The 23,606-nt window shown below is 46.0% G+C and overlaps 1 long non-coding RNA gene across 1 annotated transcript in view; it reads left to right on the top strand.

The window, feature by feature from the left end:
* LOC106506942 overlaps window positions 1–16,967 on the top strand; it is a 51,519-nt gene extending 34,552 nt beyond the window's left edge. The window contains exon 3 of the long non-coding RNA XR_001302600.2: window positions 16,705–16,967. This is a non-coding gene — a long non-coding RNA (uncharacterized LOC106506942). The remainder of the gene's footprint in view (window positions 1–16,704) is intronic.

Below are 23,606 nucleotides of genomic sequence, written 5' to 3'. Positions count from 1 at the left end.
CCCATTTTCCCAACCCCATTCCCACCCACTGACTTCCATGCCTTGGTCAAATTAATGTCTTTTGCCTCTGAATTCTCCTTTCCATTTGAGCCTCTCTTATTGCAACTACTACATTCTTCTTGGTCTGGTAGTGTGTGTGTGTGTTCTCTTTATGCATAAGCAAAACAGTTTTGAGCACAGTAGTTACTCAATAAATGTAGAATAAATTCATTCTTCAATATGAATGAGAATGAGTATCCATTTGGCAGTTTGGGACCTAAAATACCTTTGCAGAAGCTTGTCTGTAGAAAAAGGGTCATTGTCACAGCCACACTGAAGAATAACTCAACCCATGCAGTAGAGTGTACTGGCTGTTACGAGAGCTGGGTTGCGCCTTTCTGGGAACTGGCCTGCAGCCTCCAGGTGGTTGCACGGGTCATTCCGTGCTGCTGGTCCTGAGGTAGTAACCCAAATCAGTTTTGTGGAACAAATCTGGAAGGCTCTAGAAGCCACTGGGTTATTCGTATTGCATATATCAAGACCCCCTGTGTGCATGTGAGTGAGCATTTAGAGAGATCACACATACAGCCACCCCTTTGAGGGCACATGTATGAGCGTGTGTGTTGGGGGTAGGGCAAGGCCAGCATAATCACTTCGAAAATCCACAGCTTACACATGTGTATGTGACTTGGTGTGGATTTGTCTGAGAGGAGAATGAAACTGGGCAACAGGGAAGACTCTGTTTTTTGTTTTTCTGTTTTTATCTTTTTGCCTTTTCTAGGGCTGCTCCCGCGGCATATGGAGGTTCCCAGGCTAGGGTTCGAATCAGAGCTGTAGCCTCTGGCCTACACCACAGCCACAGCAATGTGGGATCCGAGCCACGTCTGCAACCTACACCACAGCTCACGGCAACACCAGATCCTTAACCCACAGAGCAAGGCCAGGGATCCACCCTGCAACCTCATGGTTCCTAGTCGGATTTGTTAACCACTGGGCCACGACGGGAACTCAAGGGAAGACTCTTAAGGCTTCTTACAGAGCAGTTAATACCATCCCTGGCTGGCTGTTTGTATACAGAGGTAATTCATAAGTTAGGCATGTCTGAGTCAGGAAATACCTATATTATTTGTATGTATGTTTATGTGTATGTGTTATGGCCTATATTTGGGAACAGGTTGCTTCAGAGAATTATGCAAAAATAACTAAAATGTCACCAGATTTTGAAGGTGGGCATGTAGTAATACAGATGTTGACTGTGGAAGAACTTAAAGCTAAGCAGAAAAAAAAAACATTCAGGAGTTCCCGTCGTGGCGCAGTGGTTGACGAATCCGACTAGGAACCATGAGGTTGCGGGTTCGGTCCCTGCCCTTGCTCAGTGGGTTAACGATCCGGCATTGCCGTGAGCTGTGGTGTAGGTTGCAGACTCGGCTCGGATCCCGCGTTGCTGTGGCTCTGGCGTAGGCTGGTGGCTACAGCTCCGATTCAACCCCTTGCCTGGGAACCTCCATATGCCGCGGGAGCGGCCCAAGAAATAGCAACAACAACAACAACAATAACAACAACAACAACAAAAGACAAAAAAAAAATTCAGAGAAGATTCTGGAGAACTTTGCTTGGGTGACTTTGAAACACACAGAAAAGTCTCTTTGAATGATAAATCCTGTTAATCTGTTTAGCTCAAGTCAGAACCAGTTGTTCAGATTTGGGTGGGAGGGAGGGTTGACCTTAGTGGTTACTGGGCAGGGCCATTACTAGAGTTATAAGATCACAAATAAGTTGGTTTTGCATGTGGACTCCAAAATGCATTGTCCACGTATGAAGTATTAGATGCAAAGTGTAGTTAATGGCTAACAAATGTTTGAAATTCAAAGCTATTCCAGGAAAGGAGGAATGAAATGAGTCCATGTTATATTCATTAGACAAATGGCCTCAAACACTGGTATGTTTCCCAAACAGTCTGTGAATTGCTGGCTTTAACATGTTGCAATTTTGTTGGTTAAAAAATTATCAAGAAAATTCAATAGAAGTCATCGAAATGATACACCACACAATTACTCTGTGAAGAAGTACTTTTAACTCTGAAATAGTAGAATACTCCCTGCACTTTTTCTCAGGTCCTAGATGAAATATAACTCAGGAAATGAGGTCATGCGATTAAAAATATCATAAACTTTCTTTGTTATTATGTCATGATGTTTTTTTGTGGTTTGTATAGTTTCTTTATAAGTCCCTTATGCAAACTATAAACCAAATAATTATTTCTGTTTTGGAAAAATTTGGAACTGCCAGTGAATTTTAGCTAGTTGTCCATAAAGGAAACACAGAAAAAAATAGGTGGCTATTTGACTTGACTTTGGTGGGGGTTTTTTGCCCTTTTTTTTTTTTTTTTTTTTTTTGAGCCGAAGCTGCGGCATGTGGAGGTTCCCAGGCTAGGGGTCAAATTGGAGCTGTAGCCACTGGCCTACACCACAGCCACAGCAATGCCAGATCGAGATCCGAGCCGAGTCTGCGACCTACACCACAGCTCATGGCAACGCTGGATCTTTAACCCGCTGATCGAGGCCAGGGATCGAACCCGAAACCTCATGGTTCCTAGTTGGATTTGTTTCCTCTGTGCCATAGTGGGAACTCCTGACTTTACTTTGAATTTGTTAGTTTCAAAGTATTGTAGCTACATTTTTCATTGGTGTTCTCTGAAGAAATGTGGAGTTTTGATTTTGAATTTTTAAGTTGTTCTTTCCCTTCCTTCCTTTTTTTCCATTGTCATTGACTTTTTACAAGTGTTTTTCAGTGTGGATGCTGGAGAAAATGAAATAAACCATAATAAAAATAATTTTGTCCAGGTGGTTCATAAATCAGTTGAGGAAATACAGTTCTTTGTGGCAAATAAAAAACATATGTATTACCTAGTGCACCAAAATGTTATTATTCATCAAATGAATGTTATAGATGTGTTAGGATTTAGAGATGTAAGGGAGAAGAATATTAGGGTAGAACATAGCAACAATACTGCATATTTTTGCCTAATGTGGAATAATTGGAAACAAATACTTGAGGAATTGTCCATGAATTTGGCAGAGCTGAAGTTCATTTCTGGGGTATGTGGGTATTTCCCCATTAGGAAGAGTATCTGTTATTTCCTCTTAATTTACAATTTGTTGAATACTGCTGAATTTCTATAAACTCCCAACTAGAGAATTCAAACATAGAAGCTATAGGGGATACAGTGTTAGCTAGAAAAATACCTGACTATCGGTATAATATGGAAGCAATAGGAATGTCTAATTTATATATGTATGTGAGTATGTGTGTGTGTGTGTTTAGAATATATGTGTATACAGTACATCTTTTTTAATTTGGTTAATTACTAGGATTTGTGGATTCTTTTTCTAACTTTTTTTTTTTTGCTTTTTAGGGCCACACCAGAGGCATATGGAGGTTCCCGGGCTAGGGGTTGAATCGGAGCTGCAGCTGCCAGCCTACATCACAGCTCACGGCAACGCTGGATCTTTAACCCACTGAGCGAGGCCGGGGATCAAACCTGCAACCTTGTGGTTCCTAGTCCGATTCGTTTCTGCTGCACCACAACAGGAACTCCTCTTTTTCTAACTTGAAAGCAGACATTTCCATCTATGTCCTTTCTGCATTTATATATTACAGATTATACTGTATTATTTTATATTTCCTTATTAATGTGTTATTTTCTAATTTTCTGATTTTTTTTCTGTGTATTACTTCACAATTTAATCACAACTTAGAAATGATTTGAAACTGCTTTTGTAACCCCTCAGCTATTCCCATAAAGTGCTTAATATGCACGACTTAGAGGTACTTAAAACTGCTTTTAAACAAATGAATGAATTTATTTTTTTGCTATTATTTACCATTGAATTATCTTAGTAGATTATACTGAGAGTTCAAGGAATTGATGCAGGATTTTTTTTTTTTAAAAAAAAACCTTTAGGAGTTCCCGTCGTGGCGCAGTGGTTCACGAATCCGACTAGGAACCATGAGGTTGCGGGTTCGGTCCCTGCCCTTGCTCAGTGGGTTAACGATCCGGCGTTGCCGTGAGCTGTGGTGTAGGTTGCAGATGCGGCTCGGATCCCGCGTTGCTGTGGCTCTGGCGTAGGCCTGTGGCTACAGCTCCGATTCAACCCCTAGCCTGGGAACCTCCATATGCCTCGGGAGCGGCCCAAGAAATAGCAACAACAACAACAACAAAAAAAACCTTTAGAATGCTATAATTGGTTGGCTTTCGTTATGGCAATCATTTTCATTTTTAGTATTTTCTATTTTTTAATGCCAATTTTACACAAAAGCTAGATGTTTCAGACTTCACTGAAAGTAAATGAAAATAAAATTTTGCTCCTTTTCCATGACATTTACTAAGCAGGAAGGAGCCATTTCGATTTTAATTTTTAAAATACTTTTCATGCATTATTTTTGTACTCAAAATATTCCTTGGTTTAACCAGAATCATTATCGTGCGTCACAAAGTCCAGCATCTGATGCAACTTTTTTTTATGTGGGAGTTTTTAATTATTTTTCTCTTAAACCCAAATCTATAAATTATTTTGATGAATTTAATATGGATTAAATGAATACTTTTTAATGAACTTGATATATTTATCACTTAAAATGGAGGTTTGACCTATGTCATTTGTTGATTGAATGCACATTTGTTATTCACAAATCATTTCTTCTTTGATAATAAATTCCTTCTCTTTAAATTTCACCTCTTCCTCCTCCTCCTCCTCCTTCTTGACCTATAAATCATAAAGGGGGCAGAGGTAATAGAAATAAATTCTCAGAGGGTTATGAACATTTTGAAAAATAATTTGAGTTAGAAAAGATCTGTGTGAACAATGACCTAAAACAAAACCAGAATGTTCTTTCTCATGTAAGAATGTTTTACATTAAGACACATGTTTATTCATCTCAGCACACAGGTCAGACTGTGGTTAAAAAAATATTCCATGATTTGATATAATCAATTAATACCAGTTAAAATGATCACATGCACAAAATGATGGCTTCTAGCATCAGAGTTTTTGATGTAAACCTCTCATGATGTGACAGTTCAGATTTGAGGAACGCACGTGGTCCCTGTGGTTGTCCCTAAGTGTGTGAACATGTCACATGGTCAGATATTGAATGGGGGTCTTGATTGAAATAAATAGTCTCCCTTGACTTGTCACATAGTCAGACTTCACATAACACTGGGTTTAAAAATGAAACCAGCTGGTTATTAGGCTATGTTGGCAGGAAAACTGATCCTGATTCTGTTTTAGTGCTCAGAACATGGTCAGACATGCTCAGTGAATGAACTAATGTTTGGATGAGGTGTGGATCATTTTTTAAAGAATTAAGATTGGCCTACTCCCCTTCACAGTTCTGGGTCCTCATGTACAAAGAGAAGAGCATATCGATTTTGGAAGTGCTTTAGGGAATTCACAGTTGGTATGTGTTGTGTCAGGTGTGTGGGAAGGGTCAGTGTGACCAGGTATCTTCTCCACCATCAGGACCAGAAAAGGAAGGACCAGTGCTTCAAGGAACTTGAGAGCTCGAAATGCCGATAGCTTCTTGGTGCTCAGATTTTGTGACATTTTCAACATCCTCTACCGAACATAAGAAATGTCACAGCATGTCAGATCGGGGGTCCACCAGTCTTGTGTTCTCTGTCTGAAGGTGCCACCACTGCTTTGTAAGAATGTGGCAGTTTGCATCCCTGACATCAGTCTCAGAGGCTAAGGCTGCAACTTGAACCTGCCTCATTTTCCTTTAATGAACTGTTAAGGTTCTGATATCCATGGATTGATCCAAATCCTCTTGACTCATCCTGACCAGCTTTGTGGGTATAATGAGCTCCATGTGCCTACGTGTCACTGCATAAGCACACTCTTCATATTTGTTCTAAAACCTTGTCCCATAAGGTTTAGGGTGCCTTGTACATTCCAGATTTTCATCAGTAAGCTCACGCTCACTCTGACCATACTTTCTTGGCATCTTACACGTTGATCCTATTCCCTCTGTTTTAGGGGAGAATCATACTACAGGGAATCAAGGTGTTTTCATACAGTCCTTCGCAGCTAAGCCCAAATAAAATACATCCATGTTTTTTAAAGTTCTGAAAAATTCCTTCAGAATGAAGGTTTTTCAGTGTTAGATTTTGGAAACTCCCAATGTGCTTGCAATAGATTGGTTCTGTAACAAAGAAGAAGATTTGGTATGCAAACACTCCTAGCCAGAGCACATACAGACTTTCATAATTCACTCAGATATACCAGTCTAACCCTCAATATGTGATAAAAATTGATTATCCATTTAAAGTTGTTTCATGGTCCATGCATGTGTTTCCACTGGTGTTTTAAGTGGCTTTACACAGAGTGAAATAGCATTACTTAAACAGTAAAGTATAAACATAATATGGCTCGTTTATTAAGGTCCCAATGCTGCAGCTGGAAGGCATCCCAGGCAGTCCTGATGCATAGAAAACGTGGATGTCCTTGGCTTCATAGCCGCTGAGACAATTGCGACACCTCGATGTGGACTGTGACCTTCTCTCTGGCCTCTTCGGTAGTAGAGGGGACACTGAGCTTTCATCTTGCCTTCTCATTCAAGCCGCTTCTTGTCAGTTGGGCATTGGTCACCTGCGTGGTTTGGTACTAAGTGCTTTCTTTCAGTTTTCAGCAGATTGCCATCCATTTCAACGTAAAAGATGGGAGTTGTCGTCTTCGTTGATGGTTGTGGTCAGTGGATGGAGTGTGGTCAGCAAGATCACGGAAGAAGTGGTAATTAAAAGTAATTTGAGTTTGTACATAAAATCCTAGTGAGATTTCCCAAATCTGGCCTCTTGTGAGCCTTGGCTTTATCCAAAACTCCAGGGTGTTTGTTGCAGCTGGCACTGTTAGTGGCTGCCTGTATCCCCTGGCCATTCATCATCCCTGTGCCAGCCAACTGAATGGCTTCCAGCTGATCACATCTGCAACTCCTTGCCTTTGGGCTTTCTCTGCTTTTCAGAGCCCCTTTGGTTCACCTGTAAGTCAGGCTGGCAGTGCCAGGAGTCAATGATGGAAATTGACTAATACCCCAGCTTATACCTACCTTGGGTGGAATATTTCTAAGATGTGATCTTTACTGAGTTTCTAGTGGGACTGAGCTGTGATTTCTCACAGTGGTAACCTGCTCAGTAGCACACGCCTTATTGGACTTCTCCCCTTCCTCACTTCCCTATTATTACCTCCTGGAATTACCTCTCAAGTAAACTCCTTGCTCTCACATTTTTCTTAAGGTCTGATTTTGAGAGAATACAACCCTAGAATGTTTGTGTGTTTATTCTCTTGCTCAATCTCAGATCACCTGAATCAGTATCTCAGGGAAGTGAGTCCCAGGAAATGCATCTATTTTTGTAACACATATGAGTGATCCTCATGTGTATCCCCGTTTGGGAAATACCACATCCTTCATCACAATCCCTGTCTTCTAGCAAATCTCAACAGTGAGAAGGAAAGCTAGGAATGGCTTCCAGAACACGGCAGCCATCAGTGGAGTGGTCCTCGTAGCATTGACATATGGCTTCCACCCCCTTCTTCCTGCTAAGAATCCCACAACTCTAGGGAATTGTAAATGAAGTTTGGATTAGGCGACCTGCCCTCATATTTTTATTAATTTTAATTTTAATTTTATTTCTTTATGGCCAAGCTGACAGCATATGGAAGTTTCCAGGCCAGGGATTGAATCTGAGCCACAGATGCGACGTACACCGCAGCTGCAGCAGCACTGAATCCTTTAACCCACTGAACCGGGCCAGGGATCAAACTCCTGCCTCCACAGCAACCTGAGCCACTGCAGTTGGATTCTTCACCCACTGCACCATAGCGGGAGCCCTTGCCCTGGTATTTTTAGACTTTCGGGAGGTCATTCTGTTTTCTTTCCCACTTGGATGCCACAGGTTAAGCAGAAGGTTCTGAGATGCCTACAGACCAAAGTCACTGGGATGTACTTAACATTGAACCAAATATTTAGAATTGACTCTAGTCGGAGTTCCCGTCGTGGCGCAGTGGTTAACGAATCCGACTAGGAACCATGAGGTTGCGGGTTCGGTCCCTGCCCTTGCTCAGTGGGTTAACGATCTGGCGTTGCCGTGAGCTGTGGTGTAGGTTGCAGATGCGGCTCGGATCCCGCGTTGCTGTGGCTCTGGTGTAGGCCGGTGGCTACAGCTCCGATTCGACCCCTAGCCTGGGAACCTCCATATGCCGCAGGAGCAGCCCAAGAAATAGCAAAAAGACAAAAAGACAAAAAAAAAAAAAAAAAAATTGACTCTAGTTGATCTTTCAAGACAGAAGTCTTTACTGCTTAACAACGAAGAGTAATGCTAACTAAATTTAGGGTCAAGAACCTCGTTGTGCCTATGCATATCTTTTAGTAACCAGTAGGAAAAGCTATCCAAAGCCAACCCCAAGCCTGTGCCAAACCAAGAGTAATGAACCCTTGATGGTTCAGAACTTACTGAGGCCTTTTCTGGCTCCATAACATTAAAGGTTTAAGAATAATTTGGAAAAGTCTGAACAAAATCATTTTGGAACCTAAAGATTAAAAATACATTTTCTGAGAAAAAAAGTAGAAGGAATTATATTTATTTAATCTGAAGAAGATATTTTTTTTCTTTGCTTTTTAGAGCCACACCCGCAGCACGTGGAGGTTCCCAGGCTAGGGGTCCAATCGGAGCTACAGCTGCTGGCCTATGCCACAGCCACAGCAACACCAAATCCAAGCCACGTCTATGACCTACACCACAGCTCACGGCAATGCCAGATCCTTAACCTACTGAGCGAGGCCAGAGATTGAACCCTTATCCTCATGGATACCAGTGGGGTTTATTACCGCTGAGCCACAACAGGAACTCCTGGAGAAGATACTATTAGTGAAAGATAAGAATAAATTGTCCTCAGACTGGGTCTTGAAGAATCAATAGGATTCTCTTAAGAATACAGGAATAGGGAGTTCCCACTGTGGCTCAGCACGTTAAGAATTCAGTGTGGTCTCCATGAGGCATGCAAATTCGATCCCTGGCCTCGCTCAGTGGCTTAATGATCTGGCGTTGCCACAAGCTGTGTTGCAAAGGCTGTGGTATAGGCCTGCAACCGGCAGCTCGGATCCGATCCCTTATGCTGCGGGTGTGGCTGTTAAAAAAAAAAAAAAAAAAAGGAAAGGATATAATAATATATGTTGAATAGAGACTCATTCATCTAGTTCCACCCATGCCTTTGTGTTTCTAATATGGGCCAGGAGCTATGTTAGACACAGGGTTACAAAGGTGTGTCAGGTGCAACCCTGGCTTTTAATAAACTCACTGTCTTGTAGACAAAATGAACATCTAGTTTTTTGGGCATGTGACTGATAAAGTGTTACATTCCTGTAACAACAGAGTGCTATAGAGAGGAGAGAGTAGTTAATTAAGATAATGGATGTAAGAAAAGATGGCATAATTGCATTTAGGCTGGAAAGCACTACATAAACGTTATTATTATTGAGAACAGCTGTGCCTGGGGATGGGCTCCGGAGGAAGATTTCAGAGGAACAGTGACTTTGGTCCTGGGCTTGAACAGGAGAAGGCTTCCAGCAATCAGGAGGAAACCCAAGGCAATAGGGGCAGCGGGCCCAGTGTGGATGAAGCTGGGAAGCCTGGGGGGTGGGGGCGGGGGCTCTTGCTGACTGCCACTCAAATTCTGCATGTTCCAAACATTTTCCCAAGGCCACCCACCCCTTCCTGCCTCCATTTTCCTCTCCTCAGCATCACAGGCATCTGTGTGAACTTGCTGACTTCTCTTTCTCGCTGCTTCAGCCTCTCTGTATCTTTTTCCCCCTTCTTCTCACGGAGCTCACTGATGACGGGCTCAGAAAGCATCAAGTCAGCCCACCTGCTGACATCTTGGAGGCACATTCCTCTGCTCCTGGACCAGCTTCCTCTGTGTCCAGCATCTCCTCCACCTCGGTCTTTGTAGTTTTGAGCACTCCCTCAACCTTCTCTGTCATCCTCAGTCTGTCCTACTCCACTGATGTTTTTTCTGCTTTTTCTTGAATTACACGTTCAAGTTTTCACTCCCTTTTTGATATTTTTTAACTCTTTTTTTTTTTTTTTTTTTTTTTTTTTTTTTTTTTTTTTTTTTTTTTTAGCCACAACTGCCGCATGTGGAAGTTTCTGGGCCTGGGATAGAACCTACACCAGAGCAGCGATCTGAGCCACAGCCATGATAATGCCAGGTCCTTAAACCATGAGCCACCAGGGAACTCCTCCCCTAGCTTTTACAACAAACCCCCCCCAAACACTCTTCGCTTTACCCTCCTTCTCCTATGAAATGCTAACCCATCTCCTTGTCTTTCTTCCCCAGTCTTCTAGAAAGCTGAATCCATACCAGCTGCCTCTGCTTCAGTTCCCACTCCGTCTGTAATTTCTTGCCACTTCATTCCATTCCTCATAACCCAGCTTTCCCTCATCCCCCCACTGCTCACGCTTGCAGAGCCTACCAGGGACCTTCTATGGGTTTGCAGTCGCCATGCCAATTGGCATTATGTGCGTCTCTCTGCTGTTCTCCGGTCTGTCTCCTCCTTCAGCTTTGACGCGGAGAATTTACTCCTTTGTTCACTAAAAATCCTAGGTCTACCCTATCCAGCCTCCCTGCTGGGTGCCAGCTTGATACGTATGCAAATGAAGCCGATTTTTCCCTTAAGGTGTTCACCCTCAGACACTGACACTCATGTCAATGTGCTGGAAGAAACGTGTGTGCCAAGGACTCCAGGAATCCTCTTCAGGCTGTGCTTGGGTGCGTCTAGGCTGGAAGGAGCTTTGGGGAGGACCCCAAGGGCAGCTCTCGGCTGTGTGGTGTGCTAGAGACAGTATAGACAGTCGTGCCATTGACAGTAGTGAAGAAGGCGGGAGAGGAAGCTCCAGTGTATGGATGGTGACTTCACATTTGGTTGTGCTAAGTGCGACATGGCAGCTGGACGTTGAGGAAGTCCAGCCAGTCCGCCTGGCGCAAGATACAGGCTAACACAGTAGGTTTGGTAGTCACCTGCCAAGGGGTGGCTGTCACCAGGAGAGTGCGTGAAGTCGCTAGGAGACCAGGCTCTAGAACAAGCGAGGAGAGCCCCAGGGGTGGAGCTTTGTGGTGAAAGCATAAGAGAAGCTAGAGATGCTCTGAAGGTGGGGGACGGGGGCGGGGGCGGGGGGGGGCGTCTTCCCTCCTTCCACATCCCCCTCGGCGCTGTCCTGAGCGTGATGGATGGGAAGCACAGATTTGTTCTGCCCACTTCCTTCCTTAGAAACCCTCAGTGGCTCCCATACTGCCTACAAGACAAAACAGGAAAGAAACCAATCACCTTAGCACAAAGCCCTTCAAGGGCTCACCCCTGTGTAGCTTCCCTTGTCTATCACCCTCCCTGGCCTCGGCTATACTCTGACCCATGGGTTCTTAGGCCCTAAGCGAGCATCCGAATCACGTGGGGGACTTGTTAACACAGGACAGCTAGGCCCCGCCCCCAAAGTTTCTTAGTCCTCAGATCTGGGGTGGAGCCTGAGAATTTGCATTTCTAATAGTTTCCTAGGGCTGCGAAGGCCGCCAACCGACCAGACCACGCTTTTAAGGACCGTTGCTTTAACTTCTGCAGGCTCCCCCGACCGGGACAGCTTTCTCTGCTTCTGTGTGGATGATTTTCTGTGCCTGTAATTCCACCTCCTTCCTCTTCAGTGCCCATGGCTTTGAAAACTTGCTGGCCCAATTCTCCTCAGTGGCTGTACACCATGACGCCTCCTCCCGCCTGCTAATAGTTAATTCTGCATTTCTGATAAGGCAGGGACTCTGCTAAATTTGATTTGCCCAGGCGCGTCAGAGAGCAATACAAACGGAGCCCTGAGCCCCTGGATGGGGCCAGTCTTGATATGCTGATGGGCTGCCTGCCTGGGTCAGGACCCTGGGTGGTCCCAAAGCTTGCAGGGTGGTGGGGTGGGGGAGGATGGGGGGCACCAGCAGCTCTAACTGTGAGGCTCTGGAGAAAGAATGATTCAGGGGCTGATGGTTGACAGTAGTGGCGCATTTGTCTTTTGTCCCCCTCTAGAACACAGATTTCTTGAACGCCCGAATAGAATTCTCTTTGTATTCTGTGCTGCCTACAACTGCCTTGTACATAAGAGGTGCTTATTCTTGAATGAATGAAATGAGAAACAGCAGTGTGTCCAATTTGTTATTGGCTTCTATGTTTATTTAAACAGAAGAGGCCATGACAGATGACATCTGTGCCATATACATTTGTCACATTTATGTCACATTTATGTTAACATGCAGCTTTTGAAAGTACATTTCATACTATCTCCATTATCTTCTGTTATCCTCCCGTTTTTATCTGATCAATTAGGAGGTAGCTTTTGACCAGCTGGCCATTAGGCAAAGAGACATGTATTTACCCTCTTGATAGAGCCTGGGAGACTGAGACCATTCAAAATAGAGCATTTCTAAACAATGATTTTTTTTTAAAAAATTAAGATATTAACTACACATAGAACTTTATTTTCCAAAAATAAACGTTTTCTGAAAAGGACAGTCCGGTGGATTTGGATTTGGGGGGGAAGACTTTTACACCAGGCTTTTTCAGACGACAACACGGTAACATAGCACCATTTTGCCATCTAGTGTTGCGGGTCAGTATTACTTGGGATGGAAGCAGCGTGCAATTTTCTTCCACCTTTATTAGAGCTGGCAAAAACGTCGGCGTCTTCGGGAGTGAGATAGATCTTAGAATCCCAAGGATCCTGATCTCCATAAAGTCAGTCTTCCTTCTCATCCTTCCCTTCTCAAAGTCTTTGGTAAACAACCAGGCTGAGCTAACTTCAGACCAGATTGCAGTTGTGTCCTTAGAAATGCCCCACGAACATCTGCCCGGAGCTTTCCTTCTTGTTGAGAGAGGGTGTCGGAGAGGACAGCGGCAGCAGAAGTGGTCCCCGTCGCTCAGCTGCGGGGGGCCATTAGAACAGAGCATGGCTTTGGAAAGGAACCTCATTTGACGAGGAAGCGCGGAGTAAAGGTGTATACAGGTGGCTTCTATATGATACTACCAGGGTCCACATGTTTTGCCCTCGACTAGCTAGGAGACCTTGGGCAAGTCATTTGTCCCGCATCTGTCAGGTGGGGACGATAATGCTGGTTGTGGCTGGTATTAAATGAGTTAGCAAATGCTCTCTGTGGACTGTACAATATTGTTTGAATCTTTCATCTCTGCTTGAATTTAAACACATTCCTTAACCTCCTCAGTGTCCTTATTTGTGAGGATGACACTTTCTGGTTATCTGCAGTGGCATACCTATCAATATTTAACACCCGGAGCAGATTATTTCTAAGTACCTTTCCTTTATATGAGAAAAAAATCTCTTTCAGTAATCATTATGAAATCAAACAAATGACTATAATGACCAACAAAGAAACACAGGGAGTGAACATTTCTCTTTTATTGAACTTTCATTCTAGTGGAACTAGAAAATCAAATAAAAATTAAAAATGAACACTCCAAATAAATGAATATACAAACTACAATTTAAAACATAAAAGAGTGCCCAAAGGAAAAAGAAACTGGATTCATATTTTTATTTATGTTAATGTATTTTTTAAGGAGGGGGAAACCACAGGAAAAACTATGTCCAATAGACTTGAACACCGCATGGTTCAAAGTCACGGCACCTAGAATGACAGGTCGAAGCATCTCAAGTCCTGTTTCCACACAATCACCGTGCTTTCGTTGTGCTTCTGACTCTGCCATTTGAACGCAGGAATATGTAGCGCTGCCGGGACTGGAGACACAAAATGCACCCAAGATGAGCCCAAATGATCCTGAGCCAACACGAACCTACTCTAGAATCAAATACATGGGGAGGCCTCGCTGTGCTGCAGTGGATTCATGATCCGACGTGTCTCTGTGGCTTGGCCAGTGCCCTCCCCAGCCCTGGATAGTGGGTTAGATGCGCCGTTGCCGCAGCTGTGGCCCAGGTTGCAGATGAAGCTCAGATTTGATCCCCAGCCCAGGAACTTCCATATCCTGTGAGTGGGGCCAAAAACCGGGGGGAAAAAAATTGAATACATGTAGCTGAGTCCACTGTGTCCGTGGCCTCCTGTATGAGTGAGGTTCTCTGCCTCACCTCCCATGCAGAAAACAGTATTTCTTACGGGGTCAGTCATGAAACTGTGCTCATTTGAGGCTTATATATATGTGTGTGTATATGTGTGTGTGTGTGTGTGTGTGTGTGTGTGTGTATAATTTAAAACTCACCAGTAACTTTTGCAATTTTAGAACTTAAACCATTAAGATATTTGGAGTGTGAGGGGAGGAGTATTATCTGACACTGTTTCGAATTCCTTGGACATATTGATAATAAAAGAGAGCAACTTTTTACATTTTTAATTGTTTACAAAAATTTTTTTGATGGCTGCACACTCAGCGTTTGGAAGTTCCCAGGCCAGGGCTTGAATCTGAGCCACAGCTGCCCTCTAGGCCAATGCCGGATCCTTTAACCCACTGCCCTGGGCCAGAGATGGAACCCATGCCTCTGCAGCGACCCGAGCCACTGCAGTCAGATTCTGAACCCACAGCACCACAGCCAGAACTCCAAGATACCACCTTTTAGTGGGTTTTATTATTATTTCTAAGTTTGCCACAGGAGGTCCTGTTGTGGCGCAGCGGAAACGAATCCAACTAGGAACTATGAGGCTGCGGGTTCAATCCCTGCCCTTGCTCAGTGGGTTAAGAATCCAGCATTGCTGTGAGCTGTGGTGTAGGTCGCAGACGAGGCTCGGATCTGGCATTGCTGTGGCTGTGGCGTAGGCAGGCAGCTGTAGCTCCCATTTGACCCCTAGCCTGGGAACCTCCATATGCTGCAGGTGCGGCCCTACAAAAAAGCAAAAAAAAAAAAAAAAATCGCCACAAAACAATGCATCATCTTATTGCCTGCATGTGGGGCTGACTATGCCCACCGCCCTGGCCTTGGTACCCCTTGCCTGTAAGAGTTAAATGAGAAAAGCTGCCAGAACAATATATCCAATATTGAATATTTAACACATCCAGTATTCTTCTTCCATGACTTATCACCTTATTCTTTTCCTCCTACCCACCCAGAGCCTGTTCTCCATCTTCCCACCATATATAAGCACGTTGAGCCTTTAGCAACCAGATAATAAATGACAGTCTAATCCACAGATCCATTGTTCTAGATTCTTTGATCATAATCAGCCCCTTTAGGTCCTTCATTTGGAAACATGGGCCTTCTCTGGATTTCCTCTCAAGGCACCTTTCAATGCCACAAGGTAGGTGTCCCATGTTGTCTTGGCATTAGGGTGTGCAGATGGCCCGGCAGGGCGGTGCCTGGCCCTGTCAGGCTCGGATCTGGCATTGCTGTGGCTGTGGCGTAGGCAGGCAGCTGTAGGCAACGAAGAGGAATGGGCACGTGAGGGCAGTAGGAGGGCCAGGCAGAAGACTGGGCGAGAGTCTGGTGATTGCCTCAGCCCCTCGCCACCCCAGGCAGGGTCTCTGCAATAGCTCCATCTCCTCCACAGAGACAGATTTTCTGAAAAATTAATGAAGCCTAAGCTCCAGGGCCTCTCACTTGCCCAGGCCCCTGCCCATGCCCTATGCGTATAATTTTTTAACAGCTTTATTGAAATATAATTTACAAACCATGAAAATCGCCCATTGTCGGGTATGGTTCACTGGGTTTCAGCAGTTATTGGGTTGTGCAAGCATCACCACAATCCAGTTTTAGAACATTTCCATCACCCCAGATTTCCCTCGTGTCTTTTCAATCAATCCTGGCTCCCAAGCCCAGGCCTTGATAAGGCTAGTCTACCCTCTGTCTCTATAGATGTGCCTATTCTGGACATTCTCATGTAAATGGAGTCACATAGCGTGTGGTCTGTTGTGACTGGTTTCCTTCCCGGAGCAGCCTGTTGTCGAGGTTCGTCCATGTTGTCACAGGAAGCAATACTTCATTCCTCTTCGTTGCCAAACAGTATCCCATCGTACCCGTAGTCCCTGTTTTGTTTATACATTCGCCAGTTACTGGGCCTGACTGTGACTTTGTATTTGTAATTTTGCATGCTTTGTCTTAAAAGGAGTCTCCAGATTGTATAAGCTTTGGGCCCCCAACCCAAGAGCTGCCTCTGCCCCTGCGGCTATGATCCTGTGGCAGCCTCTGTGATCTTGCCTCCTGCTAGCCATGCCCTTAATGGTCCCTTCCTCAGGAATGTGGGCTATACCTCCTCATGCCTCCCTTCTTCTTCTTCTTCTTCTTTTTTTTGTCTTTTCGCTTTTTCTAGGGCCACACCCACGGCATATGGAGGTTCCCAGGCTAGGGGTCTCATCGGAGCTGTAGCCGCCGGCCTATGCCACAGCCACAGCCACGCGGCATCTGAGCCGCATCTGCGACCTACCCCACAGCTCATGGCACTGCCGGATCCTGAACCCACGGAGCGAGGCCAGGGATTGAGCCCACAACCTCAGGGTTCCTGGTTGAATTCCTTAATCAGTGAGCCACAACGGGAACTCCTCGTGTCTCCCTTCTCACAAAGAGAATCTGGCTAAAGTGTTGGGATGTCACCTCCAAGGTTGGGTCACAAAAAGCCTGTTGACTTCCAGCCCGCTCCCCCTTTCCACGTGCTTTCTCACTCTCTGGGAGCCCTTGCTTTATAGGAAGAAGGCCGCCGTATTGTGAGTGGCCCAAGGGAGAGGCCCACGTGGCTAAGCCCTGATGTCTTCGCCCAACAGCCGGTGAAGACGTGAAGCCTGTCAGCATCCATATGGGAAACAGATCCTTCCCAGTGGAGCCTTGAGATAACTGCAGCCCCAACGGACACCTTGATCACGGCCTCGTGAGAGATCTGAACCCGAACCACCCAGCTAAGCCGGTGGTTCCTGACCCGCAGAAACTGTAAAGTAATAAATGTGTTATTTACAGCTGCTAGGTTCAGGGATCATTTGTTACACACCGAGAGACAAATAAAAGTCCCCACCCGGTAGCCCCTCTTTCCTGGCAGCCTTCACCATATCTCTGGCTCCTGCCATATGACCCTGGCTTGGGGTCTCTGGTGACACAACCTCCTCCTGTGTGCCGCCCCCCATCCTTTCTGCTGTGGCTAATCTCTGTGTTGCCTTAGGGACCCCTCTTTGGCTGTTCTCTGACCTGTGTAACCAGCTCCTGGTATTGCCTCCCCGCCCCCACCCCACCCCACCCCCACCCCCGTTTGAAATACCTAGAGTGGTGGCTGTTTCTAGCAGATCAGGGGAAAACATTTCATCTTCTCTGACATGGAGGCTCACTTGAGCCTTCACAAGGCTGTTTAGAGAAAGAAAAAAAATTAGCGTGGGACCGAGAGTCTTGTAGGTCCTAGAATCCGTCTTCATGAATAAAATCGGTTAAGACAGAAAGCCACCCGCTGAGCTACCAGCTAGCACAGCAACAGCTCCGAAAGGTGATGACAGAGTGACAGAGCAGCCCTTCTCACGGCTGCACTGAGCTCTCGTGGGCGGGTGGGGAGAGAGGGCGTGGGAGTCGGGGCGTGGACGCCCTGGTGGCAACAGCCATCCTGGGGATTGCCCTTGGCAGAGCCTCCCCGAGGCCCTGGCAGGGCACTGGGGGCGGGGGGGGGGGTCTCAGGGCTGTGGACACGGTCATGATCCTAGAGGGCAAAGCCTACCCCTCCCGGGCTCGGCCGGCCTCTCTGAGGGCTCCAGGCTGCTCATGTCAAGGCCCAGCTGCTCAGGGAAGGGAGTTCAGCCCACAACGTGGTGAAGCAGCTGCCACAGACTGCTGGAGGGCAGGTGCGCCAGCGGGGGCTGTGCCTGCTTTGCCCCTGGTGGACCAAGGATCCGCTCCTTCCTAGGCCAACCTGGGAAAACAGCAGAGAAGCCTTTGGGCTGGCTTCCTCATCCTGCAATGCCTAGCTCGGTCCAGGGCGGGAGCTCTCGGCTGGGGAACTGACGTCCTGGGACATTGCTTTGGCTTCCAGCCCCTAGCACTGTTATTGCCTTTCCTGGGTGGGGGTCCGAGAGCAAACGGAGCAACAGACACAGCCCTCTGGCATCTGCCGGCTGCTTAGGGGCTTAGCCTCCTGCATAACCGGCTGTCATTCTCCAGGACACCCTGTAGCCCAGGACCCTCTCTCCCCCGCTGCTGGAGGCTTCCCCCTTTCTTCTGGTTGTTCCCTGGACCAGCACCTTCCAGCCCACCCTCCAGCCTTGACTGAGGAATTGGCAGGTTCTTTTGTCCCGAGTGGGTTCGGCCGCTGCCCCCAACTCCACAGAGGTGACGAATTGCCTTGGAGTCTTTGTGCCCTCTCCGCAGTGCAGACACCCACAGCTGACAGAGGGCCAGAGTGCTGGCACTTGGCAAGTCCAATATCAGAAACCCTCTGCGGAATTTGTTTCTGAGGGCAGCATCTGAACAGAAAGAGTGGACATAGAGGGAGATGAAGAATAAAATGGCTCGGAGGATTATAAGATTGATTTCACTCTAGCTGCAACTGTCAGGTGTTTGGGGAATCGGAGCCAAGGCCTCAGCTAGAGCTGGAGAGAAGTTAAAGAACAATGGCTCGTAAGAAAGACAGTTCCCCCGCCGCCTCCGCAGACCACCGCTGCTTTCTCTTGCTGGAATGGATTTCACCAGGCAATTCAGTATTGACTCAAATCATTTACATCTTCATTAAATATTAATTTGATATCCTGTAATTGTTCATTACTTTCAATCTGGCCTGGATTCTGTGAGGCACTGTGCGGAGTTCCTCGGGATGTCATCACCAAAGGCTGTTGGGCATGGGCCTTGGATTCAATGCAGGGGACAAGCTCCGAAGCAAGGGAATCCCTCATTGCCCACCAGTGTGTTTGATGGTTATTACTCGTGTGATGATGGGGAGGAACGTACATTATGCAGCCTCTCAGGGCGCTGCCAGTGAATTACAGATCACTTTGTCCTTTTGCCTGTTAGCACATCCATAAATTACAGCCCAGCCTGGGTAGAGCTCATAAGGAAAACTACCATTAAAAAAAACTTTTCTAGTGCCTTTAATTTGGGGACCACAAATCAATTAGGTTACCAGTCATCATAAACACTTAACGAGTTGAGAAAGAGGAACCATCACCATTGGCGGATGGGGAAGATTTGAGGACACGCAGTGGTGGATGCGGAAATGGATGGGGGTGGGGGGGTGGGAAGGGCCCATTCCCTCAGTGGCAACTCATGCACATCTTGTCAGGCACATTAAAAGAAAACTGGGTTTAGGTTCTATTGAGATAGTTGAAAAGGAGAGAGCTCCTTCAATGTATGGGTTATGCTTTTGGATGTGTATAGCTATACACCCAACCAGAATCGCTTCAACACTAGGATACTTACTTAATACACAAAAAATCCAGAGGTGGGTGGGGTTGGAGTCGGTTCAGTGGCTCTGAAATGGCACCAAGAACCCAGACTCCCTCCATCTTTCTGCTCTGCCCTCCTCAGGGTATTAGCTAGGTACCTAGACTTGTTCCCTCCTGGTTCCAAAGTTGGCTGTCACGGTCTCAAGCACTGAATGCAAACACAACAGTATCCACCTAAAGAAGAGAGATAGTTCTACTCATGAGGTATTTCCCATTAGGGAGGAAGTCTTCTCCAGAATCCCCCTTCCTCGGTTATTGGCCAGAATTAAGTCACACGTCCGGGCCTTAGCTGCAAGGGAGGCTGGAAAGTACACGAAGCTGGCATGTTTAGTCTCTGGGGTGGGTGGTTCTCTGCCATCCAGAAAGGAGGAGGAGGGAGTTCCTTGGTAGCTCAGAGGGTTAAGGATATGGTGTTGTCACTGCTGTAGCTCCGGTTACTGCTGTGGTAGGAGTTCAATCTCTGGTCTACGAGCTTCCATATAATCAGCAGGGTCTTCTACACTTAGATCTAACTTTTGTTGAGTTTTTAGCACATGTTTGTTAAAAACTCACAAACATTACATTGTTTACCTAATTAAGCTGTAACAAAATTAGAATGGTCAATAAATTACCTATTGGGGTCTTTGAAGCCACCTGTTCATCTGTTTATCTCTGGAGCCCTAGAGCTATTCGTTGGCAAATAAGAATACTACCCATCTGACTGTAATAACCAAGTGACTTGAAAATCATCATTAAAAAGAAGGACTGATGGAGTTTCACTGTGGTGCTGTGGAAACAATCCGACTAGGAACCATGAGGTTGTGGGTTCGATCCCTGGCCTTGCTCAGTGGGTTAAGGATCCGGCCTTGCTGTGAGCTGTGGTATAGGTCGAGGCTCGGACCTGTCATGGCTGTGGCTAAGGTGTAGGTTGGTGGCTACAGCTCCGATTAGACCCCTAGCCTGGGAACCTCCATATGCCGTGGTGTAGCCATACAAGGACAGAAAAGAAAAAAAAAAAAAGAAAGAAAGAAAAGAAAGAAAGACAAACATTCCATCAACGTGGATTCCAACAATCTGGATGGTCGAGACTTGGATCTTCTTTGTTTCTAGCAAAGAGTAAACCTAAGGGGATTGAACAGGCCACTCCTAACATTTGGAGTAAAAGTCACAACCTAAAAGGTCTTAATTCTTGTTCTTTCAGGGTGGGTAAGAACCAGAACGGCCAGAGATCTAGACCCACTACAAAGAATGGCTCAGAAATAAAGATCCCAAACACTGCTGTGTTCCAGTTTATTAGCTTAGGTCAACCCCATTGGCTCGGCTTATTCATTTGAGCCCAGCGAGAATACATCGCCGTTCACCTGTGTTTTGCATTGGAGTTTCTGTCAACAAGTAATCAAGTCTCTCCAGATGTTTCGCTTGCTATAACAAAGCTACCGTCACAAACAATAACGCACAGATGTTCTCTTTGAAAAGCAGATTAAAAATGTTTTTGTTAATGTTTTCAAATTATCAAATAAATTGTGAAGAATATGGGATGCAAAATTGGTTGCCAGAATATCTCCTCGAAACTGGATTTTTAACAAATTAATTAACTGGAACCTCTTTGGGTAAGATTAATCAGCCTCCAACAAATAGAGTAGAAAAATAAACGTAGTGTTTTTTGTCAAGTAGGATTCAAGTGGTTAAAGATTATGAAATTTGCTTTTCACAGGATTTTATTTCTGTGTGTTTCGTTTGCTTGTCCTATCCCCTCTGTCCCTAACTGTACTTCATATGGAATCTGTTCACTCTTGTGTTACTTTGAGTCGTTGTTTCTGAAATGTTTTTTTCTTTATTTGCTAATTCTCTCCTAAGTCCTGAAAGCTCTTTTCAGACCCTTCTGTCGGTTCGCTCTAACATTTCAGAGCTTTACCGTTCCTGCTTTTGTAACCGAGCAGGACCCTGCGGGGCCCACTCGGGTCAGACCGCTCCCCCATATCCTCTGCTGAGTACCCAGCAGCTCTTCTCTGAAGTCCCCAGATAACAGTATCCGAGGCATGTTCCTTGTGTTTTTCAGGTGCTCAAACCACCACCAAATGGAAGAAGTTAACTACTTGATGGTCATGAGCACCTTGCCTTTAACCATGTTTTACTGAAACCCTTTGGGGATGTGCAATCAGAAGGGGAAGTGTTGGGAGTTCCCATTGTGGTTCAGTGGTAAGGACCCTGACTAGTATTCCCTGAGGACGCAGGTTCGATCCCTGGCCTCGCTGCTCAGTGGGTTAAGGATCCAGCGTGAGCTGTGGGGTAGGTGGCAGATGTGGCTCGGATCTGGCGTTGCTGTGGCTGTGGCCTAGGCCGGAGGCTACAGCTCCCATTCGACCCCTAGCTTGGGAGCCTCTCTGTGCTGTGGGTTCGGCCCTAAAAACAAAAACGAAAACAAAGCAGAAAAACGGCGGCACAAATCTGCTCATCTTGAGGTAGGGGGACATCATTCTGGCTTATCCATGGGTTTAACTTTCCTGACCAAAGTGGCCTGTTTTATGACCTTTCTGTCATGCCTTGTACATCTTCTTTGGCCTTGAGGAGGGGAATGTGTTTGAGAGTCAAAATGGAGTAGCTGTGGTTCAGATGTCCAAATTAAAACGAGGTGGCCATTGTGGATTTGATTTCAGGGCACGTTCCTGTATTGTTGAGAACTGGACTTAAAGCTTTGTCATGCTCAGAATGTCACCAGCCATTCTCAAAGCAGTCTGTGCTAGCAGATGGCAGGTGCAACCTTATAGCCTCGAGGTCTCCTCTTATAACTGTCAAATTTTTACACAAAATAAAATTGCTTTAGATCAGAGTTTAGCAGAAAAAAGGAGATACCTGTAGCAGCCAATAGCTCCTGTTATGTATATGTTAATACCGCATCAGAAGTTAAAAACCCACTTAGATAAAAGTAGACAGTTTGGCTACAACTCTTCCCCAAACTGCCAGGTCCCGACTGGTTTCCAGGCTTATTTTCCTGAATTCCTGAGGGAATGACATCTGTCTTGGTGGATGGTGAGGCCACTCAAGGTGGCTTTCTCTGGCTCTTTGTACATCCCCTGCCGGAGCAGTGCCTGCTTTGCCTGCATCCTAAGCACAGAACCGACCTTCCTACATACTTGCCCTGGGTCCCAGCTGGTGATGGTTCTTACCAGAGGGGCGGTGAGGGGCGTGCCCCTCGCTGGTTTCCCTGGTAACTGATGAGCCAACCTGATATAATTCCCCCCTCACGGGCCCTCTCTCCCTCCCCACTCCCCCTGGAGCGAAGAGGGCGGCCCTGGTTTGCCTGCCGTAGCCGCACACAGTGGGTTGTGGCTCCCGGACCTCACTTCAGACCTGTAAGTTCCCCGTCTGTTACACCGTTGACGTCTCTGTTGCTGACTTTGGGGATTTTCTTCGGTCTTAAAACCGGGCAAGCGCAGGCCTTGTGGGCCTACGAGGTGCCCCCCAACCCTTGTCCATCGGAGGTCCAGTTGCCACTCCCCCAACTATTTCTAATTGGGTCTGCGGGCACCAAAAGGGTAGAATAAGGGACTGAGATCTTAATCACACGAGACTTGGATCCAGGACTCGAAACTCGGGACTCTTTCCAATTCAGTGCCCACGTTACTGAACCAAACTTGGGTCCGCTCACCCACGCGCAGTAAAGCCAGTCTGCCGACACCGGGTTGTGGTAAAGAAAATACAGCCTTTACTGTAAAGGCACATACAAGGAGGATGGGTGGCTCATGTTCTAAAATCCCCGAACTCCCCAAAGGGTTTCGGCAAAACCTCTTTTTCTTTTCTTTCTTTCTTTCTTTTTTTCTTTCTTTCTTTCTTTCAAGTAGAGTTGATTTACAATGTGCTGCCAATTTCTGCTGTACAGCAAAGTGACTCAGTTACACACACATTCCTTGTTCTTTTCCATCACAGTTTATCCCTCAGCACAACATTTGTAAAGGCCAGGTGAGGATGGGCCTCCGGGTACACGCATCACGCGCAATTCAGCTTAGTTGCTGGTGAGGCAGCTTTAGGCGCCAGGTGTAGAAGCTACAGCCTCAGGACCATCAGGCAGTTAATTTCTCCCCTTTGGTGGTGGTTTTTGCCTCTGAAAAACTCAGGGAATAGGCATCAGATACTGTCATATGCCGAGAGGCGCTAAGGCAGGACTGCGCCCCATTTCAGCAGGATGTAGCAGTTGTCACCTT

The sequence above is a fragment of the Sus scrofa genome, chromosome X, assembly GCF_000003025.6.
Source record: "Sus scrofa isolate TJ Tabasco breed Duroc chromosome X, Sscrofa11.1, whole genome shotgun sequence".
Lineage (NCBI taxonomy): Eukaryota > Metazoa > Chordata > Mammalia > Artiodactyla > Suidae > Sus > Sus scrofa.
Note: the sequence above shows the minus strand (reverse complement) of the source record. Positions and strands in the feature narration are given on the sequence as shown.